The sequence below is a fragment of the Notamacropus eugenii genome, chromosome 1 (assembly GCF_028372415.1).
Source record: "Notamacropus eugenii isolate mMacEug1 chromosome 1, mMacEug1.pri_v2, whole genome shotgun sequence".
Taxonomy (NCBI): Eukaryota; Metazoa; Chordata; class Mammalia; order Diprotodontia; family Macropodidae; genus Notamacropus; species Notamacropus eugenii.
The window spans coordinates 232715622-232734740 of NC_092872.1; the positions used below are offsets into that span (position 1 = coordinate 232715622).

A 19119-nucleotide genomic window follows, 5' to 3' on the forward strand; every position below is an offset into this window, starting at 1 on the left:
GAAAAGTTCACTTGCCCAATATGGCACAGCTCCAAATAGTCATTGATTATTGTTCAAAATCTGACTCCAAGCCTAGTGATATTCCATGGTAATACACTACTTTTCTCCATCTTCCATTTCCTCCTCTCCCTTCTTCTCTTTTCCCTTCCCTCCCTTCCCTTCCACTCCTTCCCCTTTGCCCCCTCCCTTCCTCTCTTTCCCCTTCCTTTCCTTTCCTCTTCTAATGGAAGGGAAGGTGATGATTCAACAAAAGAGTGAAAACCATCAGACAAGCCAGGAAAGAACAGGTCAACAGTATCACTAAAGGAGAGGGAGATGTGAATGTGGGTGGAGCATGGGGTCATTGTGGGGCAGTCAGCAGGATCACATACTATAGGAAGGTCAAGAGGGATGAAGTTGAGAAAGGGGGTCAAGTTTAGAAAGTAAGAAACTGCCAGTAACTTGGGGGAAAATAGTTTTAGTGCAACATAGGCTCGGAAGTCCGAAAACAAGGTTTTGAGAAGTTGAGGCAATTAGAGGCTTTTTCTTGGAGTTTGCCCATGAAAGGGAGGACAGACTTGGGATGGGAGATGGGGGAGATTACTCCTCTCTAGCCCCCAGTCTGATCCATGGCCAGCAGAAGGGCTGATAGCACCAGTGGCTTTCATCATCACCCTGAGGCTGTTTGTGGCAGCTTTTGACAGCAGCCAGGTAATAGCATTTTAGGAAAGGTCCACTGTGTGCCCAACACTGTACTAGATGCTACAAAGGAAGCCAAGGCAATAAAAGAATCAATACTTTAGAGAAAATTACAGTCCTGAGGAAGGCAGAGGAGGGAGTGTGATGAGCAGAGATATATGAGTTACCTCTATAATCCACTTAAACCAAATGTAACCCTTTGGTCTAGTTACTTCTGGCTATATATTCCAGAAGAGCCATTCCATGTATACTGCCATATACCTAACATATTTACCCCCTCTGGGGGTCCCCAACATTCTTAAGAGAGACTCTACCGAATGACTAATATGGAAATGTTTTAAATGATTGCACATGTAAAACCTATATCAGATTGCTTACTGTCTCAGAGATGGGGAGGATAGAATATAGAATTCAAAACTTTAAAACAATGTTAAAATTTGTTTTAACATGTAATTGGGGGAAAACAAAATATAATATAAAAAGAAGAGGAAAAAAGAGAGAGATTATACCTTTCATAGCCATTCTCAGGCTAAATCTCATTGATAACCACAACAAAAACCTTTTGAGGAATATAAAGGATAATAGCAACATCACCTTATTTTTCTGGTGCCATGCTGGGAGGGAGCATGACCTGAGTACCAGATTTGGAGTGTGAGGGCCACAGTTCAAATCCTGCCTCTGCCACTTGATACCTTTGTACCCTTGTACAAATTATTTAATCTCTCTGTGTTGTGACTTCTTCATCTATATTGTGAAGGTAATGAACTAGTTGAACTCTGAAGTCTCTTCCAACACTGTATCCATGGTCCTATGATCTCCCTTGGCCTTAGATACTAAATTTGTAAAATGAGAGGGTTGAAGTAGGTCAGAGGTTTCAAATACCAGCTCTCTGACTGTGTAGGATCTCAACCAGATTAAAATACAATTGAGAAATATTTAACAAAGTAAATAAAAATACAATAAAACACAGGTGTTGTTAATTTGTGGTTTTCTAAGTCAATATGAGTCCCAAAGGGATCCATTTCTATTTGAGTTTGACACCACTGGTCTAGCTGACCTCTAAGGCCCCTTCCTGCTCTTCAATCTGGAATTCTATGATTATTATACCTTTCTCAGAGCATTTTCACTTAGGTTATTCCTCTTTAGTACCCAGAAAAAGTAAACCGGACAAGACTTATTAGCCTCATTTTACAGATAGAGAAACTGGTGGTAAAATGACTTACATGTGATTATAGAACTAGTTAGGGAGAAAATCAATACTAGAACCCATGTTTTCTTAGAATCAGAGGATCCTATGTTGGAGAGTTGTAAGATACCTTAACATTCATCCATTCTTACTCTCTAATTTTACAGATGAAGAACTGAGGCCAAGAGAATAGAAATAACCAGTCCAAGGTCATACCAAGCAAGAGGCAGAGTTGGCATTATTATCAAGCATCTCTGATTCCAAATCTAACATCATTTTCAACACATCATGTTGCCCCTCATCAGCCACACAGACCCTACACTACTCCATCCTCATAATGTACAGGATCTCATTGGCATGTGATTCAGATAATTTGAAAGCCTTGAACTTGTTACATAACTCTGACTCATAACTCTGACTCTCCCTAAGGTTGATATAAAGTAGACAGAGTATATGGTTTCCTTCCCTAGGATGTAAGGATGTAAGAAGGAAATTAGCTAGAAGTTCAGAAAGGAAATAAGAAAGACTAGAGTACAGGTAATAGCTTTCGTTAAAGATGTAAGTGAATAATAAAGACATTTGGGGACATGTTTTAGGGAAACCAAAAGTTCTAACCTACATTCAAATGTCTTCCTTACTCTTCTTCAAAATGGCCTGCCAACCGATGTATGGCCATGTATACAAACACAACCAATGTTAGCCAGCATTTATTCTATTGGAGTCACTTCTTTTTGTCAAAGCATTGTCTCTAGTAGGCATGTTAGATATCTAGATATGTTTCTGGGAAGCAGGTATTATCATTACTTGTACATAGTAGACCCACATATTTGTTGAATAATTGGATCAATTCACTTATGAGATGCCACAGAGGGTAGGGAAGCCTGGACACTCCTGAGGTAAAAACCTATGGGGTGATTCAATATGAAGATGCTGTGTTCATCATGGTGGAGGAGAATGGGGGATGGGTGAAGGAACAAGAATATATATAGTCCTTACTATGTGCCAGGCGCTGGGCTAAGTACTTAACAAATATCCTATTTGATCCTCACAACAACTCTGTTAGATAAGTACTATTACAATTCCCATTTTCCAGTTGAGGAAACTGAAGTAGACAGAAATTAAGTGATTTGCCCAGGGTCACACAGCTAAGTAAATGTCTAAGGCTGAATTTGAACTCACTACATCTTAAAGAGCTCTGTAAACTATGGTGCTAGTTAGCTGCCTGTGAGAGGGGACACCTCTAGAAAGAATAGTGGGAGGCGCTGAAAACAGATTTTGCTCATTTCACAATTTTGCCTGCAAGTTGTATTGTACTGTTATACCTCAGTGAGTAGAGTTATGATTGGCTGATGTTTAATTTATTCAGAAAATTGAATGCCAGAGCTGGAGTCAGGCATTTGCATGTCCTAGCCAAGGTTTGGAAATTGTGTCTGCTATCTGATACTCCCCTAGAGGGCTTGAAACTTCATTGTGACCCACCCAGCTTGGTTTATCAAAAAATAAAAACATACGGGCCATCAGGAACAGAATTTACTTAACAGTAAAATATGTGCATTTGTAAGAAGTCATATCCAGATATGTTCTCTACTGTTTGTATGTTGTGTCTTCTGTGGCTACAGCACTGCTTCTTCACAGTTCTTTCTCAGATTGATGACCTCTTTTATTAATTTTCTTTATGTATGTGGTTTTAGTGGAAAGTTATGTGGCACTATAAGGCATAAAACACCTGATCTGGAGTCAGGAATACCTAAATTCAAATCCAGCCCCAGGGACTTATTAGCTGTGTGACTCTGGACAAGTCACTTAACTCTGTTTGGCTCAGTTTCTTCATCTGTAAAATGAGCTGGAGAAGGAAATGGCAAATTACTCCAGTATCTTGGCCAAGAAAACCCCAAATGAGGTCATGAAGAGTTGGACACAACTGAAAATGATTGACAACAACAAAGTGGTTCTAACACCACTTCTTTACCATTTATCACCTCTCTGTTCTCAATTAAACCTCAGTCAAAATGCCACTGAAGCTGAAGGGAATATTGGAATCTAAAATGCTGCTACTGAGTATCGTCAGCATGCTTACAAACCACATTTTCCTATGGAAAAAAAGGAGGAATCAATTGCAAAGCAGGTTCTGACTCTCTCTCTCTCTCTCTGTGCCTCTGTCTCTGTCATTTATATATCAACTGATTGATCTATCGATTAATCTGTCATCTATCTACCAATTGATCTATCTCTTAGGTTATGTCACAGGTAAAAGGTATAGGAACCCTACATGACAGAATCTTGGTGATAGAACCACTTTGTCTGATCCTATTGTTTCAAAAGAACCATTTCACTTGGAATTATAAAAACTCCATATAATCAGAGTAGAAAGAAAAATGAAACAAAATAGTCTTACTTAGTTCTGTTGCTGGGGCTGGAGAAATCAATTCAAGTCAGGTTTCCTCAACTAAGCTCAACTAAATCCAATTCAAGTGAATTCAGCTTGACTCTACCCAGTCCATAATTCAGTCAATAAGCATTTATTAAGCCCTTACTTTGTACTAGCCAGGCACTATGATAAGAATTGGAAAATACACAGAAAAGCCACAACACCGTCTCTGTTCTCAAGGAGCTCATATTCCAGTGGTGGAGACAGTGTGCAAATAACACTAAATGACTTAAATGGGAGGTGCTCTCCAAAGGAAGGCATTAGCAGTGGGATGGGAAAGGAAGAGTAAGTCCTCTTGCTGAAGATACTCCTCACATACCTATCATTCCATCTAAATGGACTCACTGAGTATTCCCAATCTCAGCCTACAGGCATAGGCTGTGTTACCCAAGTTTGGGGCACAATCATTCTGAAACTCTGCCTGCTGAAACCATCTTTTTCCTTCAAGTCCCAGCATAGGTGCCAACTCCTCCATGAAGCCTTTCCTGATTCCCTAAGCTGAAGATTTAAGCTTGGAAGGGTTAATAATCCTGTCTCTTTACAGATAAAGAAACTGAGTCCCACGGAGGTAAGGAGAGGTAGAGTTGGGATTTCAACCCCAGTCTTGTATTTCTAAATGTGACACTCTTTCTGTGGCCTCACAAAGTCTATCTATATCTATATAATCTACATCTATATCTGTGTCTATATCTCTATATCTCTATCTAGGTAAATATAGACATATAGTTTGACATATGTACATGTATATGGATAGAAGTATATATATGTGCATGTATATGTGTTTATATGTACCAACGTGTGTATATATATATGTACATACACATGTATTGTGCATGTGTGTACATGTATGTATGCATATGTACTGTATTTTATCACATTTTACCTGAGAGCATAATGATTTGCACAAGTATTATAGTTTTCCTATTAGATGATAAGCTTCTTGAGGTCAGAGACTGTGCCACTTTTCATATTTTATCCCCAGCAAAAGCAGAGGGCCTTACACATAGTAGGCACTTAATAATAGTCTGCTGAATTGAGGTCATGCCCCAGTCTTGAGAAGCCAGTCTGTTACCCATGTTTGCAGTCATAGCCTTTGCAATTTTCCCCAGCCTACTTCTATTCCTTCAGTGTCCTATGAGGAGAACTAGGAATGCCCGTGCTATTACAACGTAATAGAAACACAAACATCCCAAAGCAGGGAAAAGCAGGGCCAAAAGAAATATTGTTACACTTTTAATTAAAAATCTTTCCTTATCTGCCTATTGCTTAATTTTGTTTAGAGTGTACTTATTTCTTGTCATAGCATATGGTATTCAAAGGTACATTGAATTGGGATACAGGGATCTATCTTCAAGGCCCACTCAACTCTTTTTTTTAAAACTAACTTTTTGTAGACCTTGGGCAAATCATTTTATCTCTTTGGGCCTCAGTTGCTTCCTATGTTAAATAAGGAGATGGACTCCAAGCTCCTTCTCATTCTAAAAATTTTTAAATTTATAAGACCTCTGCCTATGTTAGATTTATAGGTTTATAGATATAGAGCTGGAATGAATCTCAAGCCATCTAACCTAACCCTTCTCAATTTACAGATGAGAAAACTGAGGCTCCCATGGAGATAAAAATGACTTGCTCATTTGCATATGCATATGTCTATATGCAGAGTAAATGTTGAGTATCTGTGAAGTGGAGGTAGAAATGAGGTAACATCCACTCAGTTAGACCAATAGTACTGTGTGGGTGGCATGAGATGGAGACTTGGGGTGGGAGTTAATTGGAGGACACTGTTATGCCAAAGCTCAGGGAACAGGCAGGAACAGAAAGACACTAGTGGGTTCCACATGGAACAAGTGAAATTGCCAACCTCAGAAGGTTTTCCCAAGAAGATTCCCCAAGAGACAATAAAAAGTGCATGAAGTCAAAAGGAAGCTGGATAGTTGCATGAAAGTATCTCTGTGAAGGGCAGTTGGTGGTGCCCTAGAGTCAGGAAGCCCTGAGTTGAAGTCTGACTTCAGACACTTGACACTTACTAGCTGTGTGATCTTGGGCAAATCACTTAATCCCAATTGTCTTGCCTTCCCTCCTCCAAAAAAAAAAGTATCTCTGTGAGTTTCTTTCAATGGAAAGCTGAGATGTGCTAGCTAGAGTTCTCCATGTATCTTAAACGAACCACTCATCTGAATCTGGGAAATGGGGCACATATAATATTTAAATGCCTTTAAAAATAGGAATCCATTTATCCCTAATGGCAGCTCAGCATTGCAATCAACAAGAATTTGTTAATTGTACTTACTACATTTCAGGCACTGTGCTAGATATAGCAGGTAAACAGAAAAAAAAAATAGTTCTGTACCTTAAAGGTCTTATATTTCATTGGGAAAAAAAGTATATATGTTTGTATGTGTGTGTATATACATATGGAAATATATTATCTATGTAAATATACTAACTATCTGTCTATCTACCTACCATGCACCTATCTATCAGTCATCTATCTATCTATCTATCTATCTATCTATCTATCTATCTATCTATCTATCTATCCATCTATCATCTGGGTACATATCTATCTGTCCAACTAGTAATTTTTCGGGGGAGACACCAAAAGCAGGGAGTTAAAGACATATCTCATGTAGGAAGCAGTCCTTGAGCTGACCTTTGAAGAAAGTCAGGGATTCTAAATAGTAGGAAGGAGGAGGGAGTGTGTCCCAGAGATAGAGGACAGTCTATCAACATGAGATGATATTTGTAAAGTGCTTTGTAAAACTAGAACACTATAGAAATTTTAGCTACCTTATGGAGATGGGATGTGGAATATCATGTACCCAGTTTGGCTGCATTGTAGAGGTCCATGATAAGGAGTAATGTACAATACTCCTGGAAAGGTGGCCAGATTGCAAGGGACTTTGAATGTCTATCACAAGTGTTTGTATTCTGTTCTAATGACAGTCAGAAGCCACTGGGGTTCCCTGCTTTGAAGGATACTTTGTATCTACTTTGTATGCATCTTTTGTATGCTTGTACATGTACATGTTTTCTCTCTCATTATAAAATAAGTTACCTGAGGGCTTTTTTATTTGTAGTCTCATTCCTTAGCACATTGCCAAGCACATGGTAAGCATTTAATTTAATAAATGTCTGTTGATTGATTGGTCAGAGTAGTGACTTGGTCAGATTTTTGGTTTGTGAATGACTTTGGCAGCTTTGTGGAGAATGGATTAAAGAGAGAAAAACCCACAGTGTGGAGATCTGTTAAGAGATGACTGTAATTGTCCAGAGGAGATATGATGAGGAATTGAATGAGGGTGTGCGTGGCCATGTGAGTGGAGAAAAGGGGATGGAGGCAAGATATGTTGTGGATTTGGCAAATGATTGGATATGGAAGATGAGGGAGACAAAAGTTGAGGATAACTCCAAGGGTATGAGTCTGGGTGATTAGAAGGATGTCGGTACCCTCAACAGAAATAGGACTTCAGGAAGAGGGATGGGAAGGATAATGAGGGCAGTTTTGAACAGATTGAGTTTTAGATTGCTTGTAGAACATTCTGTTGGAAATGCCCAATAGGCAATTAGTGATGCAGGACTGAAGTTTAGGAGACATACTACAGTGAGATATACAGCTCTGGGATTCATCTGGGTAGTGTAAAGTATGGTAAGGAGAGGGAGAGGAAGAGGGAGAGAGAGGAAGGGACAGAGAAGGGAGGAGGGGAGAGAGAGAGAGAGAGAGAGAGAGAGAGAGAGAGAGAGAGAGAGAGAGAGAGAGAGAGAGAGAGAGTGAGAGAGGCAGAGAGAGAGACACACACAGAGACAGAGACACAGAGAGATAATTTATTAAAGTCTTTAGAGGTATGTTGTTAAATTCTGAGAATGCAGACCCTTGAGTAGCTTACATTTTATTGGGAGAAAATAACACATACAGGATAACTGGAGAATGGGAGGAAGGGGGTGGAAGGCTGCTTGGGAGGAGGCAGAGGAGTCCAGAAGGCAGCAAAGAATAAAGTGAACTTGTCCAGGCTCCTGATGATATGGCGGTCTAAGCTAGGGATTCACCAATCATGTGAGTGTGCTTCAGGACAGAGGTTTCTCCAGGGCAGGAAGGAAGGTGCCTGGTGAAGAGGCAGAGAATCCAGAAAGTTACTTGAACAATGAATTTCATGCTGTCTTATATTTGGAATCTAACCCGATTATGCTTGTATTTAGAATTACTCTGTCCCCAAATCTTATTTTAATATAAATATAAAACTTTCTGAGACAAAAAGTTAATCACTTGGATTTTCTGAGATGGCTTAGTTTGAAATGCTCCCAGTTTAAAAAGGGAATTGGGATTTACGTTTTAGAGGCTCACACTGTATTTTGGAGCATTTTACAGAAAAATGAACGAATTTCAGACTGCTCTTAATATTGTGAGTCACCGTGATAGTACAGGAAATGGAGTTGTCTGCCTATCCATCTAAGGATCTCCTTAATTCCGGTGTCTGTGCCCATACAGGAAATCATTCAATTAACAAAAGCAGTAACTTTTTTGTTCAGCCTAAACATGGAGATTGACTGAGGAACCAGTAGTGGTCGTCTCATTTCACAATCCCCTTCTTGCAGAAGTTGGGATAGCTTTGCAATATAACAAGATCTGTGGGGATGTTTATTAGAGGTTCTTCCTCATATTTATCCTGTTTTTCTCCTTGGATTTTAAGAGAAGCATGCAGATGGATGGATAAGTGGAATCTGGAGAATTGGGCACAGATCAACAGAGGACTTGAAAGTTGTTTAGGCAAAAATGTCATAATCTGCGCTAAACAGAATAAGTCTTACTCATGTGAAAATACTAGTGGAAAAGGCGATGAATTGAGAGTTAGGAGAACTGCTTTCCTATTAACTATGAGTTGATTTTGCCACTGACTAGCTGGGTGAGGCCAGGCAACCTCTCTGATTTTCATTTTCTTTCCCTGTATAAAGAAGGGTAGACAGCTAGGTGGTGCAGTGAGCAGAGTGCCTGGCCTAGAGACAGGAAGACTCATCTTTCTGAGTTCAAATCTAGCCTTAGATAATTACTGGCTGTGCAACTCTGGGCAAGTTACTTCCCCCTGTTTGCCTCAGTTTTCTCATCTGTAAAAAGAGCTGGAGAACAAAATGGCAAACCATTTCCCAATCTTTGCCAAGATCTCAAATAGGGTCACAAAGAATCAGAAATGACCAAAACGACTGAACAACAAGAAAATGAAGGGTATTAGACTACATGATCTCTAAGGTCCTTTCTGACCCTGATGTTTTGAGATCTCATAAGTACTTTATAAGGTGTTTATTCTGTTTAGGCAGAGGAAAATTTATTTTGTGGTTACTATCAGCCTTCTTTCAGTGTGCTCATATTTTGATTTTTAAAAATACTTTTTATTATAAACAAGGTAATAACAACAAAGAAAAAGGAACATGTACCCAAAACTATTTATAATAAAAATAAACTTCAACAAACTAGTACTAGTACGTTGTCATGGAAAGCACCCTGGATTTGGAATGAAAGGACCCAGGATCTGTGTTTATTTCTTCGCTCTCCTACTTAATTCCTGTATGACCTAGGACAAGGCATATGATTTCTCTGGACCTCAGTTTCTTTGTATGTTAAAAAAGGGTGGTAGAAGGGATATTTTCTAAGATCCTTGCCGGTTCCAAATCTATGTGCCTAATAATTTATTCATTACTTCATCTGTTCTCCTTTTCTTAAAAAAATGTTTTCTTGATATCTTTTGATTTTATATGGTGTTTATTTCCAAATATCTCTCTCTTCTTTTACTCTCAAGGGAACCACCTCTTGTAGCAAACAAAAATAAGCAGGTCAGTAAACCTAACATACTGACTGGATTTGCACATCTTCTTTCAATTTCTTATACGTTATGTTGGTAAAAATATAAAGTGCTTCTTGTACAGTCAACCAAAGTACAAGTTAGGACTGCCTTCTTCAGTTTTCTTCATTTTATGGAATTTTAGAAAATTACATATGGAAGAAACCTTAGAAAGCATTAATCCAGTGCCCTTATTTTACAGGTGAGGAAACTGAGAGGTGATGTGACTTGCTGAAGGTCATGACAGAGCTAGACCTCAGTCTAGCCTGACTCACAGACCAGTATCAAGCTACTGACCTTCATATAGTTTTCAAGATAGCTGGTGGCAGGGGGCACCACAGTGCATACTACTCTGGGGATGGAGTCAGGAAGACTGAGCTCAAATCCAGCTTCAGACACTTACTAATTGTGTGACCCTGGTCAAGTAACTTACCTTTTGCCTGCCTCAGTTTCCTCATCTGCAAAATGGGGAAAATAAAGCACCAGCCTCTCAGGGTTGTTGTTAGGATCAACAGATAATATCTGCAATATACTTAACACAGTGGAAAGTAGGTGCTATTTTGATCCCTGTTTTATAGCTGAGGAAACTGAGGCAGACAGAGGTTAAGTGGCTAGATTCAGGATCACACCTATAGTAAGTATCTGGGGCAGGATTTGAACTCGTCTTCCTGACTCCAGGTCTGATTCTCTAGCCACTGTATTACTCAATTGCTGTGGAACACATTTTAAAATCTGTCAGGGCAAATCCTTAATCATATTAAAACAAAGGTTCCCTAGATATTCTCTTATTTTCCATTTAAATTTTATCATTTTTCACAATTCTGTAAAGTAACTCTTTTATATATTGATTGGTATTAAGTTGAATCCATGAATTAATTTGAGAAGTATGGTTATTTTGACTCTGTTGGCTCAAATGAACCATGAGCAGAAGACATCCCTTTATTTTTTAGCTTCTGCCATTACTTCTTCAAAAGCAATTTAAAATTACCTTTATAAAGAAAGACACCATGCTAGGTGGGGTAGTGGGTAGAGCACTAGAATTGGAATCAGGAAGTTTCATCTTCATGAATACAAATCTGACTTCTGACACTTACTACCTGGAGACAGGAAGACTCGTCTTCCTGAGTTCAAATCTGGCCTTAGATACTTACTTGCTATGTGACCCTGGGCAAGTCACTTCACCCTGTTTGCCTTAGTTCTTCATCTATAAAATAAGCCGGAGAAGGAAATGGCAAATCAATCCAATATCTCTGCCAAGGAAATGCCAAATGGAGTCACGAGGAACAATATTATGGTGTAGTGAAAAGAGAACTGACCTAGAATTAGGATGACCTGGGTTCAAGTCCCTTTCTGATATATTATCAGTCCACTAGCACTTATTAAGCAACTACCATATGTTAGGCACTTGCTATTTTGCCTCAGTTTCCTCATTTGTAAAGTAAGCTAGAGAAGGAAAATGGCTGTAATATCTTTGACAAGAAAACCCCATATAGGATCATGAAGAGTCAGATGCCGCTGAAATGACTGAACAATGAGATTCTTTCAAACCCTAAGACAGAGTGATTAAATCATTTCCAGCGACCTTGTCCTGTCCGTATTAGTCAAATCAGTTTTTCTCCCGCCAGCTTCCCTTCTGGAGCCTTCCCGTTGGGATCCTTGGCCACCTCTTTGAGGGGCTTTGAGTTTTGTTTCTGGTTTGACTTCAACAATGAAGAGAAGCAAAATCCACAAGGTAGAAAATATAGCTTCCTTATTACTCTCTTGAAGGCTGTGGAATCCATAGAAACATTAAGTGAGATGAAAGAAACTGAGATTTAAAGTGAGAACATCTTTTTTCTTAATTAATCCTATATCATGGGAAATTTAATTTATAAAGGATCATATTTTTTCCAATAGTACAGAAAACTCTGCTATACAAATCATGAAGACACTTGCTGGAAAGTGATTTTTTTTTTTTATTCTGCCAGAGGGGAAGTCTTGGAAAAGAGTAAGATAAAGCAGCTGAATGGGATACACAAGAGCATATTTTTGAATTCAGTGCTAAATTTAACAGCTGTAATTTTCAATGGATTCCATTTAAGCTAAGCCAAATAAATGCTCCCCAAGTCCCTGATCCCCTGTGGCCAAGTACTACCAAGGGACGCCATGTGGTTGTTTTCAAAGGAAGGTTGGACTTCTCCAAAGGAATCATCTGATCTGGATGGAGGAGTGAAAGGGTGGTCCATGGCATGCACTAACTAACCCAGCAGGCACGCTGAGTGTTGTTTTTCAGCCTGATTTAAATAGCTCAGAGGATGTCCAGACTGCTTGGCCATGGTGCCATTGTCATGTCATTTTTCTGTTGGCGAGCTGGATTTGTTTCAACATTCCCAATTTGGTTTCCTGTCTGTTAGCAGTTACGCCATTTGTGGTCCCTGGATTTGGAATTGGAACAACTGGATTGAAATCCTGGATGAATCAATTAATAGCTAGATGATTTTGTTGTTCAGTCATTTCAGTCCTGTCTGAGTCTTCATGACCCCATTTGGGGCTTTCTTGGTAAAAAAAAATACTGGAGTGGTTTGCCATTTCCTTCTCCAGCTCATTTTTATAGATGAGGAAACTGAGGTGAACAGGATTGAGTGACTTGCCCAGGGTCACAAAGCTAATAAGTGTTGGAGGCCAGATTTGAACTCAGGAAAATGACTCATCCTGACTTCAGGCCTGGCACTCTATTTGCTGTGCCACCTACAGGCCTCTCAGTAGGTAGGTGACTCTAGGCAAATTATTGAACCTCTGTGTGCTTTGTTTCCTCATCTGTAAAACAGGGATATACATTACTTATTGCATAGGTTTAAATAAGTGAAAATGTGCAGAATATTTTGTGAATCCTAACACATATCCCAACATCAGCTATTTGTTGTTTGCAAATAAAAAAATTAATTAAAAATTTTTTTTTTGCTATTTGATTTTAGCCTTTTCCTTGGGAGGTTTGGGTCTCCCCTATCAAGTTCCATGACAGTAGCTTCTCCAGAATCTTTCAGAATCTTTCTCTCAAGATCCTATATATCAATCACCCCATCCCCTCCAGGAAAGGGCAAGAAGACCTCTGACTTAGGCCTTGGTATAAGCAGTTATGGGAAGAAGGTATCTGAAAATCATACTTTTATCTTATTTGATTGCAAGTGTCCCATTATACCTATTCTGTTTATTGCTTGTGTCTACTTAACCAACAGCAATGATGACCTTAACGCATGATGTCATAGATGATAGACTGAGACACATAGAAAGGACCATAGAAGCCATCTTGAGGTCCTCTCATCTAATACATGAGGAAACTGAGGGCCATAAAGGTTTAGTGATTCACCCAATGTCACAATTTATAAGTAGCAGAACCAAAATTTGAACCCAGGACCTCTGATGGTAAATCTGGCATCCTTTGTGCTCCCCCATGCTGGCTCCATATCTTTGGGAGCAGTGATTGGTCAAACAGGGAGGGGTTTTACCTTCATCTCATCAAGGCAGAAAGTGACAGAGTCCTTTGGAACCTCACAAACTCTGTCTTCTGGCTTAAACAGCTCAATTGGTAGTTCAGCTCTATCTTTTGGCACTATATTTTCCCCCGTTTTTTTCTTCTGCTCCAATTTGGGTCAGTGTTGCTGTTAGCATCACTAGTTTTGAATTGGTACCCAGTGAAGTTCATGGTCATAGGGAGTAGTTTAGTGCCCTGGAAGAGATTCAACTTAAGATGGTCTGGATTTTTAGACTAGGGCCATCTGATGGGTGGTCTGTTGATTGCCTTTTTCTGGGGAGGAATTAATCAAAGGGCACTGCTTTCTGCCTCTCTTCCAGACCTAACCAAAACAAGGCTCAACTTCAGGCAGCTGCTTCCCTGAATGACTAAAGAGAAATTTCTAAAGACGTCTTATAATTATAAGTGGAAAAAAAGCACACACCCAGATTTCTACCCATTTGTACCAGTCATGTTTTAAATACATGTTTTAAATGCATCTGTAATTCTCTGATTGTCTCATTAATCTCTGTTAAGCTTCATCAAAATTACAAAAGCCTGGATCAGGAAATTGTTACCACATTCTAATCTTGCATTCAGGGGATTGTTTTTCCATGAACTTGAAGAGACTGATGTTACATATTTGACATTTGGCTTCCTACCTCGGTAGGAGAGACTTGCCTTTGCTCAAATACCAACCTGTTTACAAGAATAGATCTGTATTTCATTCTTTATGCTTGCATTCCTGGTGCTGTTGTGGATGTTAGGCATAGCTTTCCAAGGCTGCTTCTATATGATTAGACCTCGGAGCAGTACAGTGGTTGGTACTTGTGTCAGTAGCTGTTGTTTTCCCTAGGGAGAATTCATCAGACCCAAGTTACAGAGCTCTGTCTATTGCAGATGGTTCAAGCAGAAAGTGGGTGGAATTAGATTGGCCTGGACTTGTGACAGTTCAGAATTCCCAGTTTGGGTTGCCTTTTCATTTTAAAGTGTTTGATCTGTGGTCCTGAAGAAAGCCAGGAAAGCTAGGATTTAGAAGTGAGGACGATAAAAATTCCAGGCATGGGGGAAAGGGCGGTGTTGGGGGACATAGCCAGTACAAGAAGATGAAGTCAGGAGATTAGGTGTCATATGTGACAAACAACAAATAGTCCAGTGTGGCTGGATCATAGAATTTATTGAGGGCAGTAAAGTATAAGAAGGCAGGAAAGGTGGGAACTGGCCAAGTTTTGAAGGGATTGAAGTGCCAAATGGGGGATTTCATATTTGTTTTTGAAGGTAATAGGGAGCCAGTGGAGTTTACTGAGTGAAGGAGTGAGATGATCAGATACGCACTTTAGGAAAATCATTTTGTCAGCTGAGTGGAAAATGGATCGGAATGGGGAGAGAATTGGGGGAGGAGGAATAGGGAATTACTGCAATAATCCAGGCATGAACCTGAGAGGTGGCAGTTTCAGAGTCTAGAGAAAGGGTCAAGCTTGAAATCAAATGCTTGATTTCTAGTCTCCTTCAAACCCTTATTGTCCTCACACTTTAACTCAAATGGATAGTGCTGGCAGCAGGAAAGAGTTAATGTTTCCACCTGAAAGCTTTGCTTCCCAGTAGTGGCTTGAGCTCTTCGGGAGAATCTGGTTCATCATTTTCACAGACCAGAAAGCTCACTGGATTTTCAGGAAACAATTAGGGTCAGAATATGAAGATAATCTCCTCCAGATGTCCTCCCTAGAGTGGACTAATTATTGTATTGTCTATAGTTCAAGCTATCACAGGACATCACCTCAAGAGCATTTTGACCTTCAATCCCAACTGAGTTGGCTCCTGACATCCCTTCCAGACTTGAACTTGCCCAGTGTTGATACTTGCAAGTCAGTCCTGCCTCTGAAATGTGCTTAACCCACCTGCTATCTACAGCTTGCATAAAGGGAAAGATTATCTTCCCCATATGTCCCAGCCAGTGGGGATTGTGGGTCAGTCATCAGACTTCATCTGTTATCTGGCAATTAATTAAATATTTGGTCCTACCTGTGAAGCCCTCCACACTTTTCCAAAGGTTTCTTAGAGGGAGGAGTCTGATTCTTAGATTATAGGGTCCCTCCCTCTCCTTTGAACTCCACCCCTTTGTTGGTGACAACGCTAATTCTGTTACATGTCTTTCTAGAGTAAGTCTAGTGCAGTGGGCACAATATGCTCCCATTTGCTGTTGGAGGCTTTGAGCATCACACACCCACAAAATCTGGAAGTTATGACTCTATGTTCCAAGTTCAACCACATGATTTTTTGAAATATGAATGTGCTAGGAAGCTGGGTGGTGCAGTGGATTGAGGGCTACCCTGGAGTTAGGAAGACTTGAGTTCAAATCCTGACGCAGACATCTACTAGCTATGTGAGCCTAAGCAAGTCACTTAAGCTGTCTGCCTCAGTTTCCCCATCTGTAAAATGAGGGAAGCCGGGTGGTTGTGAGGCTTGAATGAGATATAACATTTGTTAAGCATTTGGCAGACTTTATAGTGCTACACAAATACTGGCTGTGATGAAGATGGTGATGATGACAGTACCTTCTGAGGGCTTCCCAGGTTACTCACGTGTTAGAGATGGGAGGGTATTGGCAGTTAGAGGTTAAGGGGATATGATGATAGGTTAGCAAACAAGAGGAGTATTTCAGAGAAACAAGATCTGGAGCTATGTGAAAATATGCCTTTCTCCTCTCTACATACCTCCAGAAACACCTCTGATACACTTAGCTCAAAGGGAGTTTGGCAGTCCTTTGGCACCTGGTACAAAGCAGTATGGTCTAGTAGAAACCAAAATAGGATCAGGATTCAGGAAACCTGATTTCTACATCCAGTTCTAAAACTGTCCCCATGCCCTTCAGGCAAGATGGTCAGTCTCTCTGGGCCTCAGTTCACTCACCCTATATGGATATGACTTGGGGATGACCTCTATTCACACAGCGTTTAGAGACAGAATGATGATGTATAAAAGAAGATGGGTCAGTCATTTAAAAACAGGAGCTGGCCATCAACTAAACAACCTGTGGCATGTTAATATAAGAGAATATTACTGGATTTTTACAGAGGATTCAATTGATTCTCTTGCCCTCCCTCCTGTTAACGCAATTGATCCTGTAGTAAAAAGTCCAGTTTAGGAAACACCAACACTACTTTGAGAGCTGCCTATAGAAGGGGAATGAGGTTGATGTCCTTAGGTCAGTTTTGGAAACACTTGCCTTCTGTCTGCCTCACACATCATTTATCCTGCTTTCCTGATTGTGGTAATTAATGTGTACCATATTCCCATGTCCAACTGAAAACACTTTTCACTCTCCCTTCTTAGTACAAAAAGCCACTCTGAATCACAGCCCAAAGGATGCTAAGCTGCTCACTCACAGGTTGTTTTGAATTTGAGCTCAATCCTCTGCTGGTTGGTTCACGATGGCCATCCTCCTCATTGATGAATTTGGAAATGGCCCTTTATGGCACTCTGACATGATTGCAATTCATAGAAGGTGATACCTGGATGAGACCTTAGCTATCATGTACAACTAGATCCCTATTATTGCAAATAAAGAATCCCTGAAAGTGGTTCCATGCATTTAAATTCATATTATTTGAAATTATAATTATGTAAAGTTTGCTAATCAGTTTTAGCCTGATGGAAATGTACAGTTTGGATCCAAATAATTTGACAACTGCAGGGAGATTCATTATTTGTACTAATTGGGATTACTTAATTAATTAGTCAATTAGTTTAACCTACTCATTTTACAGATGAGAAAACTGAGGACCAGGTAGGTTTGATAACTTGTCCATAGCAGTCAGTATAGATAGCCGGTGACAAAACTAGGATTAGAAATATAGGTCTCCCAACTCCAGTTCTACAGCATTTCCATTGAATCATGTTGTCTGATAGAACTTAATTCATAAGAACCATAAATGGTCTTCCACTTAGTGCTAGGCAAAATGGAATTTCTGAGTCCTGACATCTGTGCCACTTGCCCTCCAGGGGTAATCATGCTTTACAAAATGAGTTTGCAGAGAGGTCTTTGTGAGATGCCTCCTCCCCACCCCTTTCCCCCTTATTCAATACAATCTGTAGCAGTTTCTTTTACTTTGCAAAGCAAAACACGATCTCCTGCAAACTCCCACTGCCACAGATTCTGCCCCGGGGGCTCGGGGCTCCTGCTGTGCTCTCTCAGCTTCTCATGCTGGCACCAGAAATAAAATGCTGCAGTTAGGATGTCAGTGAGAACATTTTAGGTTTTGCACAAGGACTCAGACAGTGCCCTAGGAAGACTGAGCTAAAGTCATCTTCTTATCTCTGCTGAGGATCTGATTAATCTCTTGAAGGCTCAGGATTCTATCTGAAATCTCAGCTAGGTGGCATGGGCCCTGGAATCAGGATGGCCTGACTTCAAATCCTGCCCCAGACACTTGCTCTCTGTGATCCTGGCTAAGTCACTTAAATTCTGTCTACCTCAGCTTCCTCATCTGTAAAACGGACATAATATCAACACCTACCTTAACAGAGTTGTTCTGAGGATCAAATGAGAGTATCTGTAAAGTGCTTTCTAAACCTTGAAGTTCTATATAAATGGTGGCTATTATTATTGATAGTTAAATGCATAGGTCAGCAGGTTGATAAAAATTATAGTTATGACTTATACGGTGCTTTAAAATTTGCAAAACATTTTGCATATGTTGTCTCACTGAATCCTCATTGCAACAGGGTGTGTGGGGTAGGTGCTATTATTATCTTGAATCTTACAGATGAAAAAACTGAGGCTGAGAAAGGTGTGACTTGTCACACTGTTACTAAGTCCCTTATGCAAGTTTTGAACTAAAATACTGCTGACTCCTAGCCCATTGCTTTATCCACTATGCCAACAAAGAACTGAACATGAGGAAGAAAAAGTTCAACAAAACTAATCAGCCTATCTGAAAAGACCAAGACTATATGTAGCACTGCTCCTCCATGGTCCTTCAGCTCTACAGAGATGCAGGGGTGGCTGTCTTCTGATCTTTCCTCTTTGGAACTAACCATAGTCATCACAATTTCATAGCCTTTGGTTTTAATTTTAATGTGGTTGACCTTTACATTTACATAGACATTGTGCATTTGGCTTTCCTGGCTTCCCCTGTATCAGTTCATTTAAGTCTTCCTATGCTTCTCTGTATTTATCACATTCATCCTTTTTATGGTGTAGAAATATTCCATTATGTTCCCATTTAACACCTGACTTGCTTGGGCACTCTTCAATCATGGGCGTCTACTTTATTTCCAGTCTTATGCTTCTACAGAAAGTACTGAAGCACTTCATTTCACTAACTTGTCATTATTTCAGGATCATTGGGAAACTTGGTTGATAGTAAATGTGCCCCTGTTGTGTCACTTCTGTGGTAGATAGGTATATAAGGGAAGATACATCGACAGTTCTGAGGAGAAAATTAGAAAAAACCCACCACGTTTCTGGAACCCCACTGGAGAGCTGAGATGGTGAAAAGAAAGA

The 19119-nt window shown here is 39.9% G+C and overlaps 1 protein-coding gene and 1 long non-coding RNA gene across 10 annotated transcripts in view; one reads left to right on the forward strand and one right to left on the reverse strand.

Moving 5' to 3' along the window:
• Positions 1-19119, forward strand: part of KCNMA1 (potassium calcium-activated channel subfamily M alpha 1) — a 904559-nt gene that overhangs the window by 301694 nt on the left and 583746 nt on the right. The window lies entirely within an intron of this gene.
• Positions 8167-19119, reverse strand: part of LOC140521314 (uncharacterized) — a 28190-nt gene continuing 17237 nt past the window's right edge. Inside the window, exons 3-4 of the long non-coding RNA XR_011972877.1 lie at positions 14313-14465; positions 8167-8395 (exon numbers count right to left, since the gene is read on the reverse strand). This is a non-coding gene — a long non-coding RNA (uncharacterized lncRNA). The remainder of the gene's footprint in view (positions 8396-14312; positions 14466-19119) is intronic.